Source organism: Ovis aries, chromosome 23 (assembly GCF_016772045.2).
Source record: "Ovis aries strain OAR_USU_Benz2616 breed Rambouillet chromosome 23, ARS-UI_Ramb_v3.0, whole genome shotgun sequence".
NCBI classification, from domain to species: Eukaryota; Metazoa; Chordata; class Mammalia; order Artiodactyla; family Bovidae; genus Ovis; species Ovis aries.
This window is the reverse complement of record NC_056076.1, coordinates 434,622-447,198: the sequence shown is the minus strand read 5'-3', so window position 1 is coordinate 447,198 and position 12,577 is coordinate 434,622. Positions and strand designations below refer to the sequence as shown.

At 36.7% G+C, this 12,577-nt stretch overlaps 1 pseudogene; it reads left to right on the top strand.

Annotated features, from left to right (window-relative positions):
• Positions 1 to 11,344: 11,344 nt before the first annotated feature.
• LOC121817698 (olfactory receptor-like protein OLF2) lies at positions 11,345 to 12,298 on the top strand (annotated as a pseudogene).
• The last annotated feature ends 279 nt before the right edge of the window (positions 12,299 to 12,577 follow it).

Below are 12,577 nucleotides of genomic sequence, written 5' to 3'. Positions count from 1 at the left end.
TAAATTTTAAGGCACTCAGTTTGTGGTAATTTACTAAAACTGCAAGAGACAACTAATACACAGAAGATAATGATATTTACAGAAAATAATATAAGAGATGGTGTAGTACTGCTCAGGATATACAAATTCAAAACTTCAATCTCATAACCAATTTAACTGAACTATGAGGATTTGAAATATTCAATTTCTCAGCCTCCATTCCAGCTGAGTGTGAAGCAATGACTCAATTTTGGTTAATAACATGAAGATAGGTGTCAACAAGTGCTCAGTCTTTTGTTTCCACTACTTTCATCCTTAGTGTTAGTCACTCAGTCATGCCCAACTCTTTGCGACCCCATGGACTGCAGCCCACCAGGCTGCTCTGTCCATGGGATTTTCCAGGCAAGTATACTGGAGTGGGTTGCCATTTCCTTCTCCATCTTTCATCCTTGGAAGGGTGCAGAAGTCATATCTAAGAATGGGAAAGCGGGAAAGCATAAGGAGCCTGACACTCCAATGTCTTTATTTTAAAATATAAGACTAGTCAGACCACCCCACCAGAAGGGCTCTGTGAAGCAAATAAATGTGTTTTATCTCACAGGCTTAAATAAAATTCTAAAGGAGAATATATCTGCATACATATCAATGTTTCACAATATTTGGTGGTAGTAGGTAGTACTTCTTTTGTGTCTGTTCATCTGGTGAAAAGCTGAAGTGTTTCTCAGGAATGTAGATTTGGGTGCTTTTTTATTTTTATTTTTTTAATTGGAGGATAATTGCTTTACAATGTTGTATTGTTTTCTGCCACACAACAAGGCTGATCAACCCTAAGGATACATGTGTCCCCTTTCTCTTGAACCTCCCTCCCATTCTGCACCCCATCCCACCTCTCTAGGTTGTCGAGAGTCCTGGGCTGAGCTGTGTTATACAGCAACTTCCCATTAGACCTGCTTTGCACATAGTGCTACTCTCTGTTTTCACCACCCTCTGCTTCCCCAGCTGTGTTCACAAGTCTGTTCTCCATGTCTGCTTCTCTAATCCTACCCTGCAAATAGATTAATCAGTACGAATTTTCTAGAGTCCATTTTATTTGCATTAACATCAATATTTATTTTTCTCTTTCTGACTTCCTTCACTCTGTATAGCATGCTCTAGATTCATCCACCTAATTAGAACTGACACAAATTCATTACTTTCTATGACTGAGCAATATTCCATTATATATGTGTACCACTACTTCTTTATCCATTCATCTGTCAGTATACATCTAGGTTGCCCCAAAGTCCTGGCTATTGTAAATAGTGCTGCATATCTCTGAATTATGGTTTTCTCAGGGTATATACCTAGGAGTAGGATCACTGGGTCTTATGGAAGTTTTCATGGGGATGATTTTGATCACTGCCTCCTTTACAACATAACAGACCTCCATTTATAGTTCCTTAGGCACTCTGTCTATCAGATCTAGTCCCTTGATTTGATTTGGAACTTCCACTGTATAATCATAAAGGATTTGATTTAGGTCATACCTGAATGGCCTTGTGGTTTCCTCCTTCTTTCTGTCTGAAGAAACAGACTTTCTTCAGTTTAAGTCTGAATTTTGCAATAAAGAGTTCATGATTTGAGCCACAGTCAGCTCCCAGTCTTTTTTGTGATGACTATATAGAGCTTCTCCATCTTTGGCTGAAAAGAATATAATCAATCTGATTTTGGTATTGACCATCTGGTGATGTCCACGTGTAGAGTTATCTCTTGTGTTGTTGGAAGAAGGTGTTTGCTATGACCACTGCATCCTTTTGGCAAAACTCTGTTAGACTTTGCCCTGTTTCATTTTGTATTCAATGGCCAAACTTACCTGTTACTCCAGGTATCTCCTGACTTCCTATTTTTGCATTCCAGACCCCTATTATGAAAAAGACATATATTGGGTGTGTTTGTTCTAGAAAGTCTTGGAGGTCATAATAGAACCATTCAATTTCAGCTTGTTTGGCATTAGTGGTTGGACCATAGCCTTGGATGACTGTGATATTGAATGGTTTGCCTTGGAAACAAACAGAGATCTGTCAGTTTTGAGAGTGCACCCAAGTACTGCATTTCAGACTCTTGTTGATGATGAGGGCTACTCCATTTCTTCTAAGGGATTCTTGCCCACAGTAATAGATACAATGATCATCTGAATTAAATTTACCAATTCCCATCCATTTTAGTTCACTGGTTCCTAAAATGTCAGTGTTCACTCTTGCCATCTCCTGTTTGACCACTTCTAATTTACCTTGATTCATGGACCTAACATTCCAGGTTCCTATGCAGTGTTGTTCTTTACAGCATCGGACTTTACTTTTACCACCAGACACACCCACAGGGGAGTGTTGTTTCCACTTTGGCTCAGCCTCTTCATTCCTTCTGGAGCTATTTCTTCACTCTTCAGTAGCATATTGGGCACCTACCAACCTGGGAAATTCATCTTTCAGTGTTATATCTTTTTTCCTTTCCATACTGTTCATGTGGTTCTCAAGGCAAGAATGCTGAAGTGGTTTCCATTCCCTTCTCCAGTGGACCACACTTTGTCAGAACTCTCCACCATAACCTATCCATTTTAGGTGGCCCTACGAGGCATGGCTCATATTTTCATTAAGTGAGAAAAGGCTGTCATCCATGTGATAAGTTTGGTTAGTTTTCTGTGATTGTGGTTTTCATTCTGTTTTCCCTCTGATGGATGAGGTAAGAGGCTTGTGGAAGCTTCTTGTTGGGAGGTACTGGCTGTAGGGAAATCTGGATCTTGCTCTGATGGGCAGGGCCATGCTCAGTACAGTTCAGTTCAGTTCAGTTCAGTCACTCAGTCATGTCCAACTCTTTGTGACCCCATGAATCACAGCACGCCAGGCCTCCCTATCACCATCTCCCAGAGTTCACTCAAACTCATGTCCATCGAGTCGGTGATGCCATCCAGCCATCTCATCCTCTGTCGTCCCCTTTTCCTCCTGCCCCCAATCCCTCCCAGCATCAGAGTCTTTTCCAATTGGTAAAACCTTTGAATGAGGTGGCCAAAGTACTGGAGTTTCAGCTTTAGCTTTAGTCCTTCCAAAGATCACCCAGGACTGATCTCCTTCAGAATGGACTGGTTGGATCTCCTTGCAGTCCAAGGGACTCTCAAGAGTCTTCTCCAACACCACAGTTCAAAAGCATCAGTTCTTCAGTGCTCAGCTTTCTTCACAGTCCAAATCTCACATCCATGCATGACCACTGGAAAAACCAAAGCCTTGACTAGATGGACCTTTGTTGGCAAAGTAATGCCTCTGCTTTTCAATATGCTATCTAGGTTGGTCATAACTTTCCTTCCAAGGAGTAAACGTCTTTTAATTTCATGGCTCCAGTCACCATCTGCAGTGATTTAGGAGCCCCCTAAAATGAAGTCTGCCACTGTTTCCACTGTTTCCCCATCTATTTCCCATGAAGTGATGGGACCAGATGCCATGATCTTTGTTTCCTGAATGTTGAGCTTTAAGCCAACTTTTTCACTCTCCACTTTCACTCTCATCAAGAGGCTTTTCCTCTTCACTTTCTGCCATAGGGTGGTGTCATCTGCATATCTGAGGTTATTGATATTTCTCTGGTCAATCTTGATTCCAGCTTGTGCTTCTTCCAGCCCAGGGTTCCTCATGATGTACTCTGCATAGAAGTTAAATAAGCAGGGTGACAATATACAACCTTGACGTACTCCTTTCCCTATTTGGAACAAGTCTGTTGTTCCATGTCCAGTTCTAACTCTTGCTTCCTGACCCGCATATAGGTTTCTCAAGAGGCAGGTCAGGTGGCCTGGTATTCCCATCTTTCAGAATTTTCCACAGTTTATTGTGATCCACACAGTCAAAAGCTTTGGCATACTCAACAAAGCAGAAATAGAGGTTTTTATGGAACTCTCTTGCTTTTTCCATGATCCAGCAGATGTTGGCAATTTGATCTCTGGTTCCTCTGCCTTTCCTAAAACCAGCTTGAACATCTGGAAGTACACGGTTCACGTATTGCTGAAGCCTGGCTTGGAGAATTTTGAGCATTACTTTGCCAGCATGTGAGATGAGTGCATTTGTGCAGTAGTTTGAGCATTCTTTGGCATTGCCTTTCTTTGGGATTGGAATGAAAACTGCCCTTTTTCAGTCCTGTGGCCACTGCTGAGTTTTCCAAATTTGCTGGCATATTGAGTGCGCACTTTTACAGCATCATCTTTCAGGATTTGAAATAGCTCAACTGGAATTCCATCACCTCCACTAGCTTTGTTCATAGTGATGCTTTCTGAGGCCCACTTGACTTCACATTCCAGGATGTCTGGCTCTAGGTGAGTGATCACATCATCATGATTATCTTGGTTGTGAAGATCTTTTTTGCACAGTTCTTCTGTGTATTCTTGCCACCTCTTCTTAATGTCTTCTGCTTCTGTTAGGTCTATACCATTTCTGTCCTTTATTGAGCCCATCTTTGCATGAAATGTTCCTTTAGTATCTCTAATATTCTTGAAGAGATCTCTAGTCTTTCCCATTCTGTTGTTTGCCTCTATGTCTTTGCACTGATCACTGAGGAAGGCTTTCTTATCTCTTCTTGCTATTCTTTGGAACTCTGCATTCAGATGCTTATATCTTTCCTTTTCTCCTTGGCTTTTCGCAACTATTTGTAAGGCCCCCCCAGACAGCCATTTTGCCTTTTTGCATTTCTTTTCCATGGGGATGGTCTTGACCTCTGTGTCCTGTACAATGTCACAAACCTCAGTCCATAGTTCATCAGGTGCTCTATCAGATGTAGTCCCTTAAATCTATTTCTCACTTCCACTGTATAATCATAAGGGATTTGATTTAGGTCATAACTGAATGGTCTAGTGGTTTTCCCTATTTTCTTCAATTTAAGTCTGAATTGGGTTCCCTTTTCTCCACACCCTCTCCAGCATTTATTGCTTGTAGACTTTTGGATAGCAGCCATTCTGACTGGCGTGAAATGGTTCGTCATTGTGGTTTTGATTTGCATTTCTCTGATAATGAGTGATGTTGAGCATCTTTTCATGTGTTTGTTAGCCATCTGTATGTCTTCTTTGGAGAATGTCTGTCTAGTGTTTTGGCCCACTTTTTGATCGGGTCGTTTATTTTTCTGGAATTGAGCTGCAGGAGTTTCTTGTGTATTTTTGAGATTAATTCTTTGTTGCTTCATTTGCCATTATTTTCTCCTATTCTAAAGGCTGTCTTTTCACCTTGCTTATAGTTTCCTTTGTTGTGCAGAAGCTTTTTATTCTAGTTGGGTCCCATTTGTTTATTCCTGCTTTTATTTCCATTACTCTAGGAGGTGGGCCATAGAGGATCCTGCTGTGGTTTATGTTGGAGAATGTTTTGCCTACGTTTTCCTCCAGGAGTTTTATAGTTTCTGGTCTTACATTTAGATCTTTAATCCATTTTGAGTTTATTTTTGTCTATGGTGTTAGAAAGTGTTCTAGTTTCATTGTTTTACAAGTTGTTGAAGAGTTTTCCCAGCACCACTTGTTAAAGAGATTGTCTTTTCTCCATTGTATATTCTTGCCTTCTTTGTTGAAGATAAACTGTCCCTAGGTGTGTGGATTTATCTCTGGGCTTTCTATTTTGTTCCATTGATCTATATTTCTGTCTTTGTGCCAGTACCATACTGTTTTGATGACTGTGGCTTTGTAGTAGAGCCTGAAGACAGGCAGGTTGATTCCTCCAGTTCCATTCTTCTTTCTCAAGATTGCTTTGGATATTCGAGGTTTTTCATATTTCTATACAAATTGTGGAATTATTTGTTCTAGTTCTCTGAAAAATACCAATGGTAGTTTGATAGGGATTGCACTGAATCTAGATTGCTTTGGGTAGTATATTCATTTTCACTATATTGGTTCTTCCAATCCATGAACACGGTATATTTCTCCATCTATATGTGTCCTGTTTGATTTCTTTTACCAGTGTTTTATAGTTTTCTATATATAGGTCTTTAGTTTCTTTAGGTAGATATATTCCTAAGTATTTTATTCTTTTCGTTGCAATGGTGAATGGAATTGTTTCCTTAATTTCTCTTTCTGTTTTCTCATTGTTAGTGTATAGGAATGCAAGGGATTTCTGTGTGTTGATTTTATATCTTGCCCCTTTACTATATTCATTGATTAACTCTATTAATTTTCTGGTGGAGTCTTTAGGGTTTTCTGTGTAGAGGGTCATGTCATCTGCAAAGAGTGAGAGTTTTACTTCTTTCCAATCTGGATTCTTTTTATTTCTTTTTCTGCTCTGATACTGTGGCCAAAACTTTCAAAACTATGTTGAATAGTAGTGGTGAGAGTGGGCACCCTCTCTTGTTCGTGACTTTAGGCGAAATGCTTTCTATTTTTCACCATTGAGGATAATGTTTGCTGTGGATTTGTCATATATAACTTTTATTATGTTGAGGTATGTTCCTTCTATTCCTGCTTTCTGGAGAGTTTTTTTTTTTTATCATAAATGGATGTTGAATTTTGTCCAAGGCTTTCTCTGCATCTATTGAGATAATCATATGGTTTTTATTTTTTCAATTTGTTAGTGTGGTGTATTACATTGATTGATTTGCAGATATTCAAGAATCCTTGCATCCCTGGGATAAAGCCCACTTGGTCATGATGTATGATCTTTTTAATATTTTGTTAGATTCTGTTTGCTAGGATTTTTTAAAAGACTTTTGCATCTATGTTCATCAGTGATATTGGCCTGTAGTTTTCTTTTTTGGTAGCATCTTTGTCAGGTTTTGGTATTAGGGTGATGGTGGCCTCATATAATGAGTTTGGAAGTTTACCTTCCTCTGCAATTTTCTGGAAGAGTTTGAGTAGGATAGGTGTTAGCTCTTCTCTAAATTTTTGGTAGAATTCAGCATGAAGCTGTCTGGTCCTGGGCTTTTGTTTGCTGGAAGATTTCTGATTAGTTTCAATTTCCATGCTTGTGATGGGTCTGTTAAGATTTTCTATTTCTTCCTGGATCAGTTTTGGAAAGTTGTACTTTTCTAAGAATTTGTCCATTTCTTCCAAATTGTCCATTTTATTGGCATATAGTTACTGATAGTAGAATTTTATGATCCTTTGTATTTCTGTGTTATCTGTTGGGATCTTTCCATTTTCATTTCTAATTTTGTTGATTTGATTTTTCTCCCTTTGTTTCTTGATGAGTCTGGCTAATGGTTTGTCAATTTTATTTATCTTCTCAAAGAACAAGCTTTTGGCTTGTAGCTCTAATTTTCTTGAAAAGATCTCTAGTCTTTCCCATTCTGTTGTTTTCCTCTATTTCTTTGCATTGATTGCTGAAGAAGGCTTTCTTATCTCTTCTTGCTATTCTTTGGAACTCTGCATTCAGATGCTTATATCTTTCCTTTTCTCCTTTGCTTTTCACCTCTCTTCTTTTCACAGCTATTTGTAAGGCCTCACCAGACAGCCATTTTGCTTTTTTGCATTTCTTTTCCATGGGGATGGTCTTGACCCCTGTCTCCTGTACAATGTCATGAACCTCATTCCATAGTTCATCAGGCACTCCATCTATCAGATTTAGTCCCTTAAATCTATTTCTCACTTCCACTGTATAATCATAAGGGATTTGATTTAGGTCATACCTGAATGGTCTACAAAGCCTGAATGATGAAAAAATAGAAAATGTGAATAGACAAATTACTAGTAAAGAGATTTAATCAATTAACCAAAGCTTCCTCAAAAGATAGTTCAGGACCACATCACTTCATTGGTGAATTCTAACATTTAAAGAATATTTTTTAAACTTTTCAAAAAAAAAAAAATAGAAGCATAGGCAGTACCTCCAAACTCATTTTATGAGTCCAGCATTACCTTGACTCAATACCAGACAAAACACAACAAGGAATGAAAATTAAGGGTCAGTATTCCTGATGAACATGAATGCAAGTCTCTAACAAAATAAAAAAAAATTCAAAACTGTATCAATAGGATTACACACTATGATCAAGTGTTATTTAGTCCAAGCATGCAAGGACCATTCAACATGTGCAAGTCAATTAATGTGATATACCACATTAGCAAACACAAGAAAAAATAATATAATCATCTCAATAAATGCATAAAACAAATGACAAAAATCAAAAATTTTTCATGATAAAATTCTCAGCAAGAGGGAATACTATACTAATAGAGAGGGAAACTATCTCAGTAAAAATAAAGGACATATATGACAAACAGCTTATATTACATTAAACAGTGAAAAGGTAAAATCTTTCCTTCAAAGATGAGGAACAAGACAAGAATTCCAATCCTTGCAAATTGCATTTAACATTTTCTTGAAAGTCCTAGCCAGAACAAATAGGAAAGAAAAGAAATAAAAGGCATTCAGGTCGAAAAAGAAGTGAAAGAGTCTCTTTGCAGGTACCATCATATAGTATATAGAAAATATTAAAATTTTCACCATAAACAACACTAATAAATAAATTCAGTAATTTCAGGTATAAAATAAATACAAAACAGTTGCATTTCTATACACTTAATTACTTATCAGAAAAAGAAATTAAGCAAAAAAAAATCTCATAAAAAATAATTAAAATAAACTTAACCAAGACGTGAATGAACTATACACTGAAATTGTATTGATGAAATACAGGAACATTGTACTCCTGAAAGAAACTGAAGAAGACATAAATAAATGGAAAGATATTTCATTCTCATGCATCTGAATAATTATTATTGCTAGAATACCTGTATCACTCAAAGTAAGCTACATATTCAATATAAACCCTATTAATATTTCACAAATGAAAAAAAAATCCTCTAGAGACATGGAACCAAAAGATGCTTAATAGCCAATCAATCTTGGGAAAGCAAAACAAACCTGAGGCATCACATTTCCTGATTTCAAACTATATTATGAAGACATAGTAAACAAAAGAGTATGGTATTGGAATAAAACAGACATATAGATCAATGGAACAAATAAACCACCTTATACATGTTTCATAAATGTACACTTATGGATCCAATAATATACAATGGGGAAGATGGTCTTTTTTAATAAACGGTGCTGGAAGGACTAGATAGCTGCAGATGAAACAATGAAACTGTTGGGTTACTCAGTTGTGCAACACCATGGGCTATAACCTGACAGGCTCCTCCATCCATGGCATTCTCCAGGCAACAATACTGGAGGGGGCTGCCATTTCTTTCTCCAGAGGATCTTCCCTACCCAGGGATCCCACCAGGATCTCTTATGTCTCCGAAATTGGCAAGCGGGTTCTTTACCACCTGTACTCCTTATTCCATACACAAAAATCAACTCAAAATGAGTTAAAGACTTGAACACAAGAATGGAAACCATAAAACTTCTAAGCAAAATACAGGAGATAAACTTGACATCAGTCTTGGAAATTAGTTTTTGGTTTGACACTGAAATAAATAATCATTTTAATAAATAATCATTTTAATTAATGTATTAATTTAAGAATTAACAGGATGAGTGATAACATAAAATAATTAAATAGGAAGTTTGTTTCACTTTCATTAAATGTCTAATTTGAGTGGAAGATGGTGTAGACTTAGGATAACAATGAATCATACTATTAAAATCATTTTACCTTTCTAATATTGATCAATTTGAAGCAAGTGCAAAGAACTAAAGTTTGGGCATCGCTGAAGTGGTTTCATCAATCACAGGGGAAAATACAGAATTAGAAATTTAATTAACCACATGTTTGCATAACACAAAAGCTTGAGGATAAAAACTTTAGAGATATACTCCCAAATGTCACTATGAAAAATGAAATGTGGTTTGCATATGTTGTTCCGTTACCAGCAGCAAGCACCAAAAGACTTGCTGATCACAGGTAGGTTTCTACATAACCAAATATAAGAGTGAAAAATAAAATACTTTATATTTGAAAAAATAAGGAATAAATTATTTAGAAAAGTGTAGATAAATTTTTTTGCTTATTTTCTTTAGTCATAGTCTGCAATCTCTTTGCAAAAAAATGATGTTTCTTTTAAATCAAGGGAAAAAATGATTAGTTTTGATTAGATAAGTAAAACATATTAATTTAGTTAATAATCAAAATTAATAAGATAATATTCATATTTTTAACCACTGTGAAATGATATACGTATACTTAAGACTTTTTTCAACATTTCACCAGTCACCACTGATATATCCCAATACAAATACAAATTCATATAAATTCAGCCTGGTATAAACCACATATTATATTTACTTGTTTAAAGCAAAATCAAACTATCACTCATATTCCACTTTTCATATATTAACAGGGAAACAAAAATACATACACACAAATACATACAAACAGTAGGCAATATAGCAAAAATATGTTTATTGCTCCTTTTTTTAATCTCTATTTTTAATGGATGTGTGTTCCTGCTAAGTTGCTTCAAGTTGTGTCCAACTCTTTGTGACCCTATGGACTGTAGACCACCAGGCTCCTCTGTCCATGGGATTCTCAAGCAAGAACACTGGAGTGGATGGCCATGCCCTCCTATAGGGGATCTTCGCAACCCAGGTATGGAACCCCTATCTCAGGCATCTCCTACCTTAGCAGCTGCCTGGAATAAATGAGGCTAAAATCTAAAAGGCTGTGTTGATCCCACTAGTCGTTAGAATTTGTTTGGCTGATCAAGAGACAGATCTTTTGACCCCACACCACTCCTGCATGTAAATAACAATAATGTGGAATATATCTAGATAAAACCTTATGAAATATCTAATGTCTCCAAAATATGAACACTAATTTAGACCAAGAATAGTAATATCATATTGTTCATTTTAATTTCCAAGATATGCTCATTGTGCAAGTTTAATACACAATCTTAAGCAAATTATGATTCCTTTTGAAGTTTTATTTTTCATCGGAAGGTAATTGCTTTACGACATTGTGTTGGTTTCTGGCATTTGATTCTTAAATAACTCAAGAAGTATAACCACTTTTCAGATATAAGATAATTGGATATTTACCTTATAAATACAAGTTTGTATATTCCAGTTTTGTCTCTTTAATTTGGGTGTTGCTTTCATATCATATTAACCTCTAGTGATCTCTAATCTCATGACTGATTGCTGAGATAAAGCAGTGAAGTTTCACACAATTCACATACCTCACAGATGACATCCAAATTGAGGATCAAACTGTCAAAATCCTGTCCTAGACACTTCAACTTTTGTCAACAATATACAAGGAGACATCTGTAAGCTATGTTATGAGGATAAAGGATATAAAAAATAAAATGCACTGTAATGAATCTTCTTATTTACAGATTATATTTTTCCAAATGTCAAGAAGAGTTAAACCTCTGATCTCACACTTTTTAAAAAATGATTTCTGGAGCATTTTAGAAGAATAAAGAAGAATGGATGGAGAAAATTGCTCTTCCTTGAATGAATTCATTTTCTTGGGAATTAGTAATGACCCTAGAATCAAAGTGACACCACATTTCTGGTTGTTTATCTCATTATTCTTGTTGCAAATCTTGGGATAATCATTTTGATAAACATGGACTTCCAGCTTCACATGCCAATGTACTTTTTCCTCGGTCACCTCTCCTTCAGTGACCTCTGCTATTCCACAGCAATTGGACCCAAGATGTTGATAGATCTCCTTGCCAAGAACAAATCAATCCCCTTTTATGGCTGTGCTCTGCAGTCACTGATCTTCTGTACCTTTGCAGATTCTGAGTGTCTCCTGCTGGCAGTCATGGCCTATGACTGATACAAGGCCGTCAGCAGCCCCTTGCTCTATGCGGTCAGCATGTCCAGCAGGGTGTGCTCCCTGCCCGTGGTTGCCATTTACATGATCAGCATTGTGGATGCTTTGATTAATACAATATTAATATTCCACATGTGTTTCTGTGAGTCAAATGAGATGAATCATTTCTTCTCTGATGTCCCCCTCTACTTTCTCTATCTTGGTCACATGCACTGTTCAATGAGTTAGTGATATTTATCATTTTTGGCTTCATTGAACTGACTACGCTTTCAGGTCTTTTTGTGTCTTACTGTTACATCATCCTAGCACTGATAAAGATCCACTCTGCTGAAGGGAGGTTCAAGGCTTTCTCTACCTGCACCTTCCACCTAACTGCTATGGCAATTTTCCAGGGAACTCTACTCTTCAAGTATTTCCTACTGTCTTGAAGAAGACCAAATGACTTCCTTGTTTTATATCCTTGATTCCCATGTTAAACCCCCTGACTTATAGCTTAAGAAACAAGGATGTGAAAGAGGCTCTGAAGAAACTTAAAAATAGAAAGTGGTTCCATTGTAAAGCTGTAGCTATATGTTTTTCTCCCACTCTTATACTATGATTTAAGTCAAAATTGTTTTGATCCATTTGGTTTGATCGATAAGTATTTTTAAATTATGTTCAAGTCATTCCAAAATGTGTTGTTTCCTATATACTCCATGCTTCCATTTTATGTCTTGAACTTATATTTAAGACTCCTTATTTGTGGAAAAGTTCTAAACTGTTAGTTTGCCAAGTTTTTGTTTCCTCTGAATTTAATGGTAAATCTAGCAGTTTTTACACAAATTAATCTTTTCTAATGGAAGTGATAGGTGTTAATTAGATAATTATTCACATTATT